The sequence below is a fragment of the Silene latifolia genome, chromosome 3 (assembly GCF_048544455.1).
Source record: "Silene latifolia isolate original U9 population chromosome 3, ASM4854445v1, whole genome shotgun sequence".
Classification (NCBI taxonomy): domain Eukaryota; kingdom Viridiplantae; phylum Streptophyta; class Magnoliopsida; order Caryophyllales; family Caryophyllaceae; genus Silene; species Silene latifolia.
This window is the reverse complement of record NC_133528.1, coordinates 132877607-132890029: the sequence shown is the minus strand read 5'-3', so window position 1 is coordinate 132890029 and position 12423 is coordinate 132877607. Positions and strand designations below refer to the sequence as shown.

Below are 12423 nucleotides of genomic sequence, written 5' to 3'. Positions count from 1 at the left end.
GAGAGAAAAGAAATATTGTAAAGATATTTGTTGTAGTTATAAGCCGAAGTGAATCTTAGGTACTTGGGTATTTAAACAAAGGATAGGTGGGAAGAAAAAATGTGGTTCCTTTATCTTCACAAAAAAAAAATAATTAAAAACCAAACAGATGTCTTATGCTTAGTTTAACATGCGTATGTATGTCTGTCAAACTACAGATGAATTGAAGATAGTCACAACACAAGATATGCATGTGTGTACATGTGTAGCAAAAGTACAATTTTCACTCTATTTTCACCCTTTTTCACTTTCTTTGCACATGCATAATAAGTCAGAAGTTATTAATGCATACATATCCTTTAGTTTTTTGCATTTCAGAGTGCCATAATACAAGTGGCAGTAGACAACAAAAACAAAAACTGCTCTATTAAAAAAAATTGTGAAAATCAGACGGATGTACATTTTAATACAAGTAATACTTGAAATGTTACTGGACATGCCTATCTTGCAGAGCATACACAAGCAATGCATACAAAATTAACATATTACAACTTACGACGGCTTATAGCGAAAGCTTAATATTAGAAATAAACAATTTCACTTAATATTAAGTAGATTTTATTTCTATTCGTAATATGTTACCTTATATCTTATCCATTAAATATTATCTATATGTAACAAAAAAAAATTTCATTAAAAACGAACACAACCCGTCACAATCTAAAAACGTATAGTTTCCCTCTCACAATATGTAATTGCCCTCTAACTTGTGACACATTCGGCTAAGATAAATAGTTTAGTGAATTTTGTTTATAGTTTTATATAAAACCGTCTTATACAGGAATTTTTAATGATACATAATAAGGGATAGTTCAGTAGCGGCAGTAATTATATTGGTTACATTCAGCCAGCGATTGTCCTCAACTTTACTCAGAAGAGAAAGCTTGTTATCCTCATTACAATCCCTTTATTATAATGTATGAGACCGTTTGACGATAAATTAATGTGAGACCGTCTCATATGAGAATTAGTATCGAGAAAATATGAAAAGGGCATCAGTTCTCCAAGGTGATAACATCAATGAAAAGTTCAGACACAAATTACCCATTTGAAAGATTGAATTTCATCATATGCCCACATTTAATACGTAAATACAAAAAAAACAACAAAAAAAAGAATAAATTTATTATAATTTAAAAAAAAAAAATTAGTAAATTGACGATCAGAACCTGTAGAGAATTCCTAGACTCATTTGATGAAAGGTTCAAGAATGGGGTCAGATGTACGCAACCATACATTATCGACTGTAACATAAATCAAGCATAATAACTCACCTGGAGGTGACTCTTAACATGTGACAAAGTTATATCCTTTACATTCATCAACTCAAGAACTGATTTTGGTGTTGCTCCTGTTCAAAATTCATCCAATTAAACATTTAAAAAATGTTCTTTAAACCCTCCAACATTAAACAAAACAACATTCAAAGTTCACTATATATAAGACGGTACGAAGTATTACACAATAATTAACATGTTGAAAATGCAAAGAAGAAAAGAAAGGAGCATACTTTCATGACAACCAAGAAGTTGAACAGCATGAACAAAATGAGCATGAACAGTACAAGTCCATCTCATTCTAGGAGCTCTAATACTCCTTTTAATCATTAATCTTGCTGAACTCCTTTTAAAATCTCTACCATTAATTTGCGGCTGCTGACTATTTAAATAATGCTGTTGATGATGATGATTATAATTATAATTATAATTATAATGCTGATTATAAACAAGTTGATTAACATGATGACCCATATAATCAAACCCTAAACTTAACCTAGGTTCCGGACAGCTAATCTCGCTACCCATACTACTCAGGGTACCACTTGCGTTGACGGATAAAAACCTTGTCAATATGATTGTTCTTGTCTTATTAGTATGAATACAGTAAAAATCTCTCTTTGATTGCATTACTTCTTTACAACTTCTTTACAAAATTGTAAGTATGATTGTTCTTGTCTTATATTGTTATACTATTTCATTTTTTTGTTAGTATGAATCTATTTAATAGTAATATACAAATAAAAAGGTTTCAAGATGGCAGAATGAGGTTTCTGAATGTTTGAAATTGAATCATCTTAGAATCTAAACCTATATTGTAAAGCCCCGCAGGTGAGATAGTCCTATACAAATTTTAGTGTGAATATATTTTTATAAGCCAGCTTACCTGTTCACGCCATATAGCAAAAGTTTCATCATCATCTTCATACACACTAACCCACAACTTGTCTACTGACAATCCGAATCTACAGGACAATACACCATTTAGTTCTTAAATCTCCCAAGAAAAGGATAAACATTATACACATATAAAGAAATTCTAATGACTTTCGCAGAATAAAAATGATTATTGGAAGAAATAGTAGGTGGGCTAATGTGAAGTTAAACATCCATTATTATTAATTTTGAGGTGAAAGGGGAAAAGGGTGATAATTAGATCATGAGTGGTAAATGATTTTCTACCACTCAGTTCTCCGTCACTTTTAACTTCACCCTTGATTCAATTGGAACTCAATATTTCATAATCTAAAATGTACCTGATCAATAGTTCATTAAGGTCCAGTTGTAATCCATTTTGGATGTGTCCAAGACTCTAAGGCCAAACCATTCAAATTCACATCAACCAACAATAATTCATACAACCAGGAAAAAAACACTAACTCACCATTGTAATCTACCTTCAATATGACACTTCTTTTCCCGGTCATAATAGAATATAAGCTCTGCTCCTGTCAAAAGCAACAAAAGGAAGCTCAACCATGGAACAGGCTGCAAAACACCACAAGAGAAACACGACATCACTAACAAATCACGACTACACACGATAATCTGCATAGCCAATTAATCAATAAAGTTATCAATCAAAAACCCAAATCAAGCATGGTCAAATAAAACATATTGAGGATCGGGTATCATTCCAACTAATCAAGTTTAATATAATAATTCATATAATAACAATCGAAAAACAAAGATCTGTTATCAATCAAAGAATAGTTTAATAATTAACATAAGCACAATCGAAAAAGAAAACCAAGATTAATCTCTGTTTATCGTCATTCTCTATATATACACTAAATCTTATAGTTGCAACCAAAAAAAAAAGGATGATGCGTAAGAAAAATATACCGCTTACACAGAAACGTTGGCACATAGGTGAATAATTTAACAATGGTAACAATAGAAAGTTAGAATACAGTTACATCTAATTAATACGGTAATCCCATTAAACAAAAAATATTACTAAATAATGTAAAAAACAACCTTTCTCGTACTAACCTTCAAATTCCCTTAAAAAGTTACAAAGTATTTTTTTCTTTTTGTAGGTTGATCGTTTACCAATTATCACCTGCAAAAGTTGTAGTTGTTATTCACTTCCAATACGAAAAAAAATGTGAACATATAAATGAAGTTATACGCTATATTTTTTTTATTATTATATACTATATACATTATCTAAATACAATTTAAGTGAAAAGGGAAGCTATATTTAAATACAATTACATGCATATACTAACCCGAAATTATAGACAGGCAACTTCGCGGTAACTTGTACCTCTTCCTAACGCTAACAGTATATACTAAACCACAAAAAAAAATTATAGAATTTGGAAAAACTTTTTAGAAAATTTAGAGAGAAGAGCAATATTGTAAAGATATTTGTTGTAGTTTTAAGCCGAAGTGAATCTTAGGTACTTGGGTATTTAAACAAAGCATAGGTGGGAAGAAAAAATGCGGTTCCTTTATCTTCACCAAAAAAAAAAATAATTAAAAACCAAACAGATGTCCTATGCTTAGTTTAACATGCGTATGTATGTCTGTCAAACTACAGATAAATTGAAGATAGTCACAACACAAGATATGCATGTGTGTACATGTGTAGCGAAAGTACAATTTTCACCTTTTTTCACTTTCTTTGCACATGCATAATAAGTCAGAAGTTATTAATGCATACATATCCTTTAGTTTTTTGCATTTCAGAGTGCCATAACACAAGTGGCAGTAGACAACAAAAACAAAAACTGCTCTATTAAAAAAAATTGTGAAAATCAGACGGATGTACATTTTAATACACGTAATACTTGAAATGTTACTGGACATGCCTATCTTGCAGAGCATACACAAGCAATGCATACAAAATTAACATATTACAACTTACGACGGCTTATAGCGAAAGCTTAATATTAGAAATAAACAATTTTACTTAATATTAAGTAGATTTTATTTCTATTCGTAATATGTTACCTTATATCTTATCCATTAAATATTATCTATATGTAACAAAAAAAATTTCATTAAAAACAAACACAACCCGTCACAATCTAAAAACGTATAGTTTCCCTCTCACAATATGTAATTGCCCTCTAACTTGTGACACATTCGGCTAAGATAAACAGTTTAGTGAATTTTGTTTATAGTTTTATATAAAACCGTCTTATACATAAATTTTTAATGATACATAATAAGGGATAGTTCAGTAGCGGCAGTAATTATATTGGTTACATTCAGCCAGCGATTGTCCTCAACTTTACTCAGAAGAGGAAGCTTGTTATCCTCATTACAATCCCTTTATTATAATGTATGAGACCGTTTGACGATAAATTAATGTGAGACCGTCTCATATGAGAATTAGTATCGAGAAAATATGAAAAAGGCATCAGTTCTCCAAGGTGATAACATCAATGAAAAGTTCAAACGCAAATTACCCATTTGAAAGATTGAATTTCATCATATGCCCAAATTTAATACGTAAATACAAAAAAACAACAAAAAAAAGAATAAATTTATTATAATTTTGAAAAAAAAAAAAATTAGTAAATTGACGATCAGAACCTGTAGAGAATTCCAAGACTCATTTGATGAAAGGTTTAAGAATGGGGTCAGATGTACGCAACCATACATTATCGACTGTAACATAAATCAAGCATAATAACTCACCTGGAGGTGACTCTTAACATGTGACAAAGTTAGATCCTTTACATTCATCAACTCAAGAACTGATTTTGGTGTTGCTCCTGTTCAAAATTCATCCAATTAAACATTTAAAATATGTTCTTTAATCCCTCCAACATTAAACAAAACAACATTCAAAGTTCACTATATATAAGACGGTACGAAGTATTATACAATAATTAACATGTTGAAAATGCAAAGAAGAAAAGAAAGGAGCATACTTTCATGACCACCAACAAGTTGAACAGCATGAACAAAATGAGCATGAAGAGTACAAGTCCATCTCATTCTAGGAGCTCTAATACTCCTTTTAATCATTGATCTTGTTGAACTCCTTTTCAAATCTCTACCATTAATTTGCGGCTGCTGACTATTTAAATAATGCTGTTGATGATGATGATTATAATTATAATTATAATTATAATTATAATTATAATTATAATGCTGATTATAAACAAGTTGATTAACATGATGACCCATATAATCAAACCCTAAACTTAACCTAGGTTCCGGACAGCTAATCTCAATACCCATACTACTCAGGGTACCGCTTGCGTTGACGGATAAAAACCTTGTCAATATGATTGTTCTAGTCTTATTAGTATGAATACAGTAAAAATCTCTCTTTGATTGCATTACTTCTTTACAACTTCTTTACAAAATTGTAAGTATGATTGTTCTTGTCTTATCTTGTTATACTATTTCATTGTTTTGTTAGTATGAATCTATTTAATAGTAATATACAAATAAAAAGGTTTCAAGATGGCAGAATGAGGTTTCTGAATGTTTGAAATTGAATCATCTTAGAATCTAAACTTATATTGTAAAGCCCCACAGGTGAGATAGTCCTATACAAATTTTAGTGTGAATATATTTTTATAAGCCAGCTTACCTGTTCACGCCATATAGCAAAAGTTTCATCATCATCTTCATACACACTAACCCACAACTTGTCTACTGGCAACCCGAATCTACAGGACAATACACCATTTAGTTCTTAAATCTCCCAAGAAAAGGATAAACATTCATACACATATAAAGAAATTCTAATGACTTTCGCAGAATAAAAATGATTATTGGAAGAAATAGTAGGTGGGCTAATGTGAAGTGAAACATCCATTATTATTAATTTTGAGGTGAAAGGGGAAAAAGGGTGATAATTAGATCATGAGTGGTAAATGATTTTCTACCACTCAGTTCTCCGTCACTTTTAACTTCACCATTGATTCAATTGGAACTCAATATTTGTAACACCCCCTCATACCAAGATACCTTACCAAGGACTACCCCAGCATGAAAGACTGTTACCATCTCGGTTTTCCAAGGTTAGCATATCAAAGTTACCAATTCCAAACAACCTTTATTAAAGTATAAAGAGTTAGTGATTACATGTTTCCAAAACCAAACCAAAGTATAACTGTGAAAGGTCTAACAACTACAAAGAATGCAAGCTAAGTCTTTTAACGGCGGAAGCTAGACTCGAGTGATGACTCCCCATGACTGTCCCATAGCTAAACATCTGCATTACCTGACATAATCTGCTCACCATCCTTGAATGGATCACCGCAGGTTTTACAAAACAACAACAACGAGGTCAGTACCGTTCAATCAAGATAGGACAAACAAACAATGTAACCGGTTGATCATCCTCCACCCCCGGTCTCCCGATCTCACACAGTAACCGACTACACACCGAAGTGTGTTGCCCTGCCAGATTACCCATCGCAACAGGTAATCCTCGCCGCCAGTGGGTGACCGCAACCCATCCCCACCTAATCCAGCTCATCAACGAGCGACTAACAATCCCTGTCCCTTAATGTGCACATCCCCTCCCGTGACGGGTTCCACGAAGGGCGAACTAGGGTGTGAAGCCACTCCCGCAAGTGACTCCACCACAATCACACACACAAAGATCACAAATGTCACAACACCACAACCGTCACAACACAACCACACCAACACCGTCACCACAACACCCAACCTCCGATGATCAGCAGATAACAACAATTATAAAACATATGCAATCTCAATCAATTAACAGTACTGAGTAGGAAATACCCTACCTTTTCGCAATCCGCTATGCTGCAATCAATCATACAAATGCATAACTAATACCACATCGTCACCTACAACAATGGTAATCAACAATCAACACATATATGATGAGCAAACCCTAAACCCCCAAATTAATCCAAACTAGGGTTTGCTAACTTATAAGGACAGCAATAGATCAATAAAGATAGGACACTTACTATGACGACTGACACTGAATATGGTGCTAGAAGCCACAAACGATGACCTTTGCCTTGGAATTGATGAAATTGATTAGAGGGGGAAGAAACGTAGTTTATGTTTTTGGAAGAAAATGCCTTTAGAAACTGACAAACGATTATATAAATAATCTCTAATCATTTTAATCACAACCGCGGAAATAATACCCGACAGGATACTCGGTCGAGTATAAAGTATACTTGGTCGAGTACCCTCTACTCGGTCGAGTATTCAGCATACTCGGCCGAGTGTTCCTGGGCAATAGCCAAACAGGCTACACGATACACTCTACTCGACCGAGTAGGCCATACTCGGTCGAGTACCAGCCTATAAAATCCGTAGTATTACAGTCTTCCCTCCTTAAAAAGAACTTCCTCCCCGAAGTTCCAACCCAACCTAGGAAACCTGGACACCTAACACTAGGTCTACCAACCACACTTACTTCCACAACATGACTCACGATATCGTCCCAACTACAACATATACTCTCAATACTAACTCCATAATATTACCAAATAACCACAATATAATGTTGCCAACCTTGTCTCACTAACATAATACTCACTAGTAACTCAATACCAAGACAATCCACCGGACAAGATCAACCATCAAGACGGAATGTTACATTCTACCACCCTTAGAATGAACTTCGTCCTCGAAGTTTACTCACACACATAAACATCCTCACACAATCCGTTACTCTCACTCATAAACATCATATATACTACTAAGAGCACTGCCATTACCTGTAATAAAATTGGCAATCACACAAATCCATCCTTATTCTGCACCAACACTCAAACTTCCAATTGCAACCTGTATGACCATCAAACTCTCTTGTCGCATCCTACTCCTCTTAAGATAAATGTTACGTCCTCGTAACTCACTAATACTAGGTTCTTTGCTATATCTCCCATAATCCTCATTATTACTGCATGACAACGATAACCCACTATAACCTTAACACCTACAACCAATCCTATATCCAGGACTCTCTTTCTTTAACAGTTCTCGTGCCTCCAATTATTCTTCACTCCCATAACATATATCATAAAATCCTCAGTATAGCCACTACTCCATCTCTTCTACATTACCACAACACGACATATTTCTATATACATATACACTCATCTCCATAATCTTATCTCACAATCCTCAAGTGTTACACATACTTACATTAGCTTCTCAAGTTCATCTTCTTTATTACCACTACTCTCTTAACTTGACATGATACTAAGTCATAAAACTCCTTACTCCCTGTCCCAAGGAAAGGTGCTAAACCACTTGTAGTTTCAAGTTCAATACCATACATGTTCCACAATTTCTTTTCACAACTATGTCCACCAATGCCTCATCTAACCCAAGATCAAAAGAACTCCAACAACCTCTCACAACGGTGTCCCATTAACAGAATATTACTTTACCATGACAATAACATAACCATACCCAACTCTCTTTCATATCATACTCTATACAAACCAATAGGAACATACCCATACCGACACTGGTAAGAAACATCGGGAAATAACACAACGGTCTATATGCCCCGACCGACAATGACAAAAAATAGTAGTAAACAAACAGCGACCTATGACAACACGAAAATACTCGTATCACAACACGAATTACCGTGCACAGTGCACAAAAACCACATCGATAGCCATCACAACTTTTAAAATCTCATTACACTGACTCAGCACAACTTCCTTGACCATAAGACTTTCTTAAAACTGCTCTACCAGATCACAACGCAGCATATTAGACGGGATCACAAATACCAACCTTATGATTATTATCCATACCATGACTCTTGAGGCTGGAACCTCACACCATTACTTACAAATATCATACATACACATATAAGTATAGCATATGACGCGGAACACACATATAACAACTCGTAACTATCACGCCCCACCATTACTCGTAAGGCCATGACCTCATACAAAGTTTTACACACCTTATGGACCCATAATCGAATCTAACTAGCCAATCCTGATCACGTAAGTTACCACTTGATAATGAATACCTCTCATCCGGACTTAACTCAGGTGCCTTTCATAACATATCCTCTCATACACACAATTATCACCCCTCCGGCAAATGTAGCTATAACATCAGTACCCTGAAGGAAATGTAGATCTATATACATACTAACATACTCATATATGTTGAAATTAATTTGTCATAAAATTAAATACGGATTTTATGCATGCAAACAATATGATAAAATAGAGAAGAAATCATCTTCTTACAATGGGTATTTCGGTTTTATGGGCACAAAAGAAATCTCCTTTTCTTTTGTTCTTGAGCTTTCCTTTAATGGAAGAAACAAGATCCAAGTGTAGGATCTCTCCTTAGGAATTATACCCAAAGCTAACTCTTAATAAGATCAATATTATATGAACTAGTATAATGTTAATCTTGTGAAAAATTGAACCAAAAATGGTTGGTTCTTGGCTCCTATAACCGGGCAGGAGAAGAGGGATTATAGAGGATTTTCTCTTTCTAAAAACTCTTATTTTTTTTTAGATGAATGAATAATCATTCACATAATATTGTCAAAGTGAATAATAGGCAAAATAATAAAAAATCACTAGGATTTTGTCTTCCCCAAAACCGGTGGGAGTGGAGGGAAAAGGAGAGCCAATGCATGCCCATGGTTACCTTCACAAGAATATGTAGGTGTGCATGGCTAGCAATAGGTTTTCATAATTATGTTTTCCATTAACATAATCAAACAATTTTTAGTCTAATTCTCCTCCTTATTTCGGCACAAAAGGATAACATGGATTCCATATTATTTTTGTCAATTGTCAATATGTCACATGTCAAATGTAACATAAAATTGTTATGTATTTTTAACATATTAAAAATCAACGTATTATTAAAAATACGTCACATACAAAAATCGACTTAGTAATTCATAATTACGTGTACCAAAATATTTTACCAATTTATAAATCGCATTTATAATAATTTATTCAAATTCAATTGTTTCCTTAAACAATAATTTCATCTGAGTAATGATACAATTCGATTACTCAGACCGTATCTCATTTTAATGAGATACGTAAATATTACATCCAAAATCGTCCGTCAATTTTTCAAGTAATTTAATTAACTCGTAACGTTATACGATTAATTAAATAATCAATTAAGAGTGTTGCCCTATAGGTATGACCTAGGGGGTCAACTGATCACCACCGTCACACGACAAGAATGTCAAACTCTAGTCGACCAATCATTACCGATATATGTTGACCAGTTGACTTTAAAAAATATTACATCCCACATGTATTCTTAAAATGAGATTTAATAATGATATTTAAATCATGTGATCGCACTATTGTTGAGGACACATTTCCCAACAATCTCCCACTTGTCCTCGACAAGTGTGCGTCACCAATTCTCTTGTCCTATTACTATCTCCCACTCAATGCAAGGTGTCTTTCGGTCGTACTTGCAAGTGATCATATCGAGAGTGGTTTCCTCGATCCGGAGAATAACCGATTGACCGGATTTATCCACTCGGATACCTTCCGAGTGTGGCCACGCATTTCCGATTCATTACTCCTCGAGTGGCACTGAGATATTGTTTTAACCCTGACAAGGGGGTGGACAATTCCTATCGCACTCATTCCCTTCGACTAGCCACAGCCATCATAACCCAAAATATGCCCATTTGACCCCATTTACGAAGGTCGTAATAACACAAATCAAAGTTAATCTGAAACTGTGCCATCTTAGGTGAATAGTCTTTAGTCAAAAGAATCGACTCATTAGAATACTATAGCAGCTCTTGCCACGACCAGGCTATATAAATTGCCAGAACTCTATAAGCGGTCATAAGGCCCGACAAAATGTTCCTAACAGTCTGCCTATGTGATCGACTAGTCATCTCACATGACTCTATGGCACTTGAACTTGCCATCAATCGCATCACACTCTAGTCACTTCGAGACGTCACCTCATACAAATGACTATGGGCGAATACAATGCTAATCCGTGTTCACTTTAATGGGGTTCAATTGTCTCTACAACCCGTTTGGATGTAACAAAGTATAATAAAAGAGTTTTAAAGTAAAACTCGAACGACAAATGTGATTATCACATATGAATAGTCAATGCCTGATTACTATTCCATGTCCTATAATCTAATTTGATCTTGTATATAGTTGTTCATTTCAATTCAATTGAAATGACATGACTCATCATGTTAAGCCTATGAGAAGGCTTTGGTTAGTAGGTTTTATCAACTTCTTGTACCTTACTCAACCTTACTACATACTCGTTTTCCTTTGTAATGTATACATTTGCATTACAAAACTTTCTGAGTACGTGTCGAGATCCAATCAAGACATAGGCCCTCTAGCCTAAGAATATCTCCCACTGTTTTCACAGTGTGCAGGACTCATCTTTCTTGCACATCTCATGATCGCAAGTGTATTCAATTTCCGTTATAAAAATTTCTCATTGTTCTTTATTGCCTAGAACGATTCTAGAAAATCTACTTCTTAATTAACATATCCACAATGGTATCTTAACCATACTTATGTGTTTTGATTATGGTTTTGTCGGAAACCATGCGCAATCTCAATTGTCAATTGTCACTTGTGTAACACCCTTACACAATATTGCATCATAAACACTTTGCTTTACTTCCTTAATGCTTCTGCTAGCACTTAAGGGTAATCTTTATAGCTTACTTGGTAAAGATTACTTAAATTCGATTTTGAAAACAATTCATCATACTCAAAGCATATGAAGTGTTATACATCATTACTCATTTAATTGATCCTGCAGCGGAAGCAAATGAAATCAATCAAATATGTTCAATTTAATTGAACTAGTCATGAATCTTATCAACATAAGACTTCTTACTGGCGCTAATATCATGTGGATTTATCTTCATAAATCCGGATATTCAAGATGTATTATAATACTCCAAAAGTCTTAAATCATTCTCAATGATTAATATGTCATCCACATATCGGACTAATTTAAAAATTCCGTAACTCCCACTAAACTCCATGTATAAACACAACTTCTCGACTTATCGAGAAATGTTTTACCACATGATCAAAATGTTGATTCTAACTCATTGATGTCCTACTTAAGACCCTCTCTTAAGTTTCACATTATCTTAGGATTGCAAGAATCTACT

General features: G+C 34.1%; 4 non-coding genes across 4 annotated transcripts; all 4 read right to left on the bottom strand.

Annotated features, from left to right (window-relative positions):
• Positions 1-847: 847 nt before the first annotated feature.
• On the bottom strand, positions 848-946 carry LOC141650468 (small nucleolar RNA R30/Z108). Its single transcript, XR_012546499.1, has one exon. It is a non-coding gene; the product is annotated as a small nucleolar RNA R30/Z108 (small nucleolar RNA).
• Positions 947-1026: 80 nt separating this feature from the next.
• Positions 1027-1118, bottom strand: LOC141650387 (small nucleolar RNA Z101). Its single transcript, XR_012546425.1, has one exon. It is a non-coding gene; the product is annotated as a small nucleolar RNA Z101 (small nucleolar RNA).
• A 3384-nt stretch (positions 1119-4502) lies between these two features.
• LOC141650466 (small nucleolar RNA R30/Z108) lies at positions 4503-4601 on the bottom strand. The gene has a single exon (XR_012546497.1). It is a non-coding gene; the product is annotated as a small nucleolar RNA R30/Z108 (small nucleolar RNA).
• Positions 4602-4681: 80 nt separating this feature from the next.
• On the bottom strand, positions 4682-4773 carry LOC141650388 (small nucleolar RNA Z101). The gene has a single exon (XR_012546426.1). It is a non-coding gene; the product is annotated as a small nucleolar RNA Z101 (small nucleolar RNA).
• Between the last annotated feature and the right edge of the window lie 7650 nt (positions 4774-12423).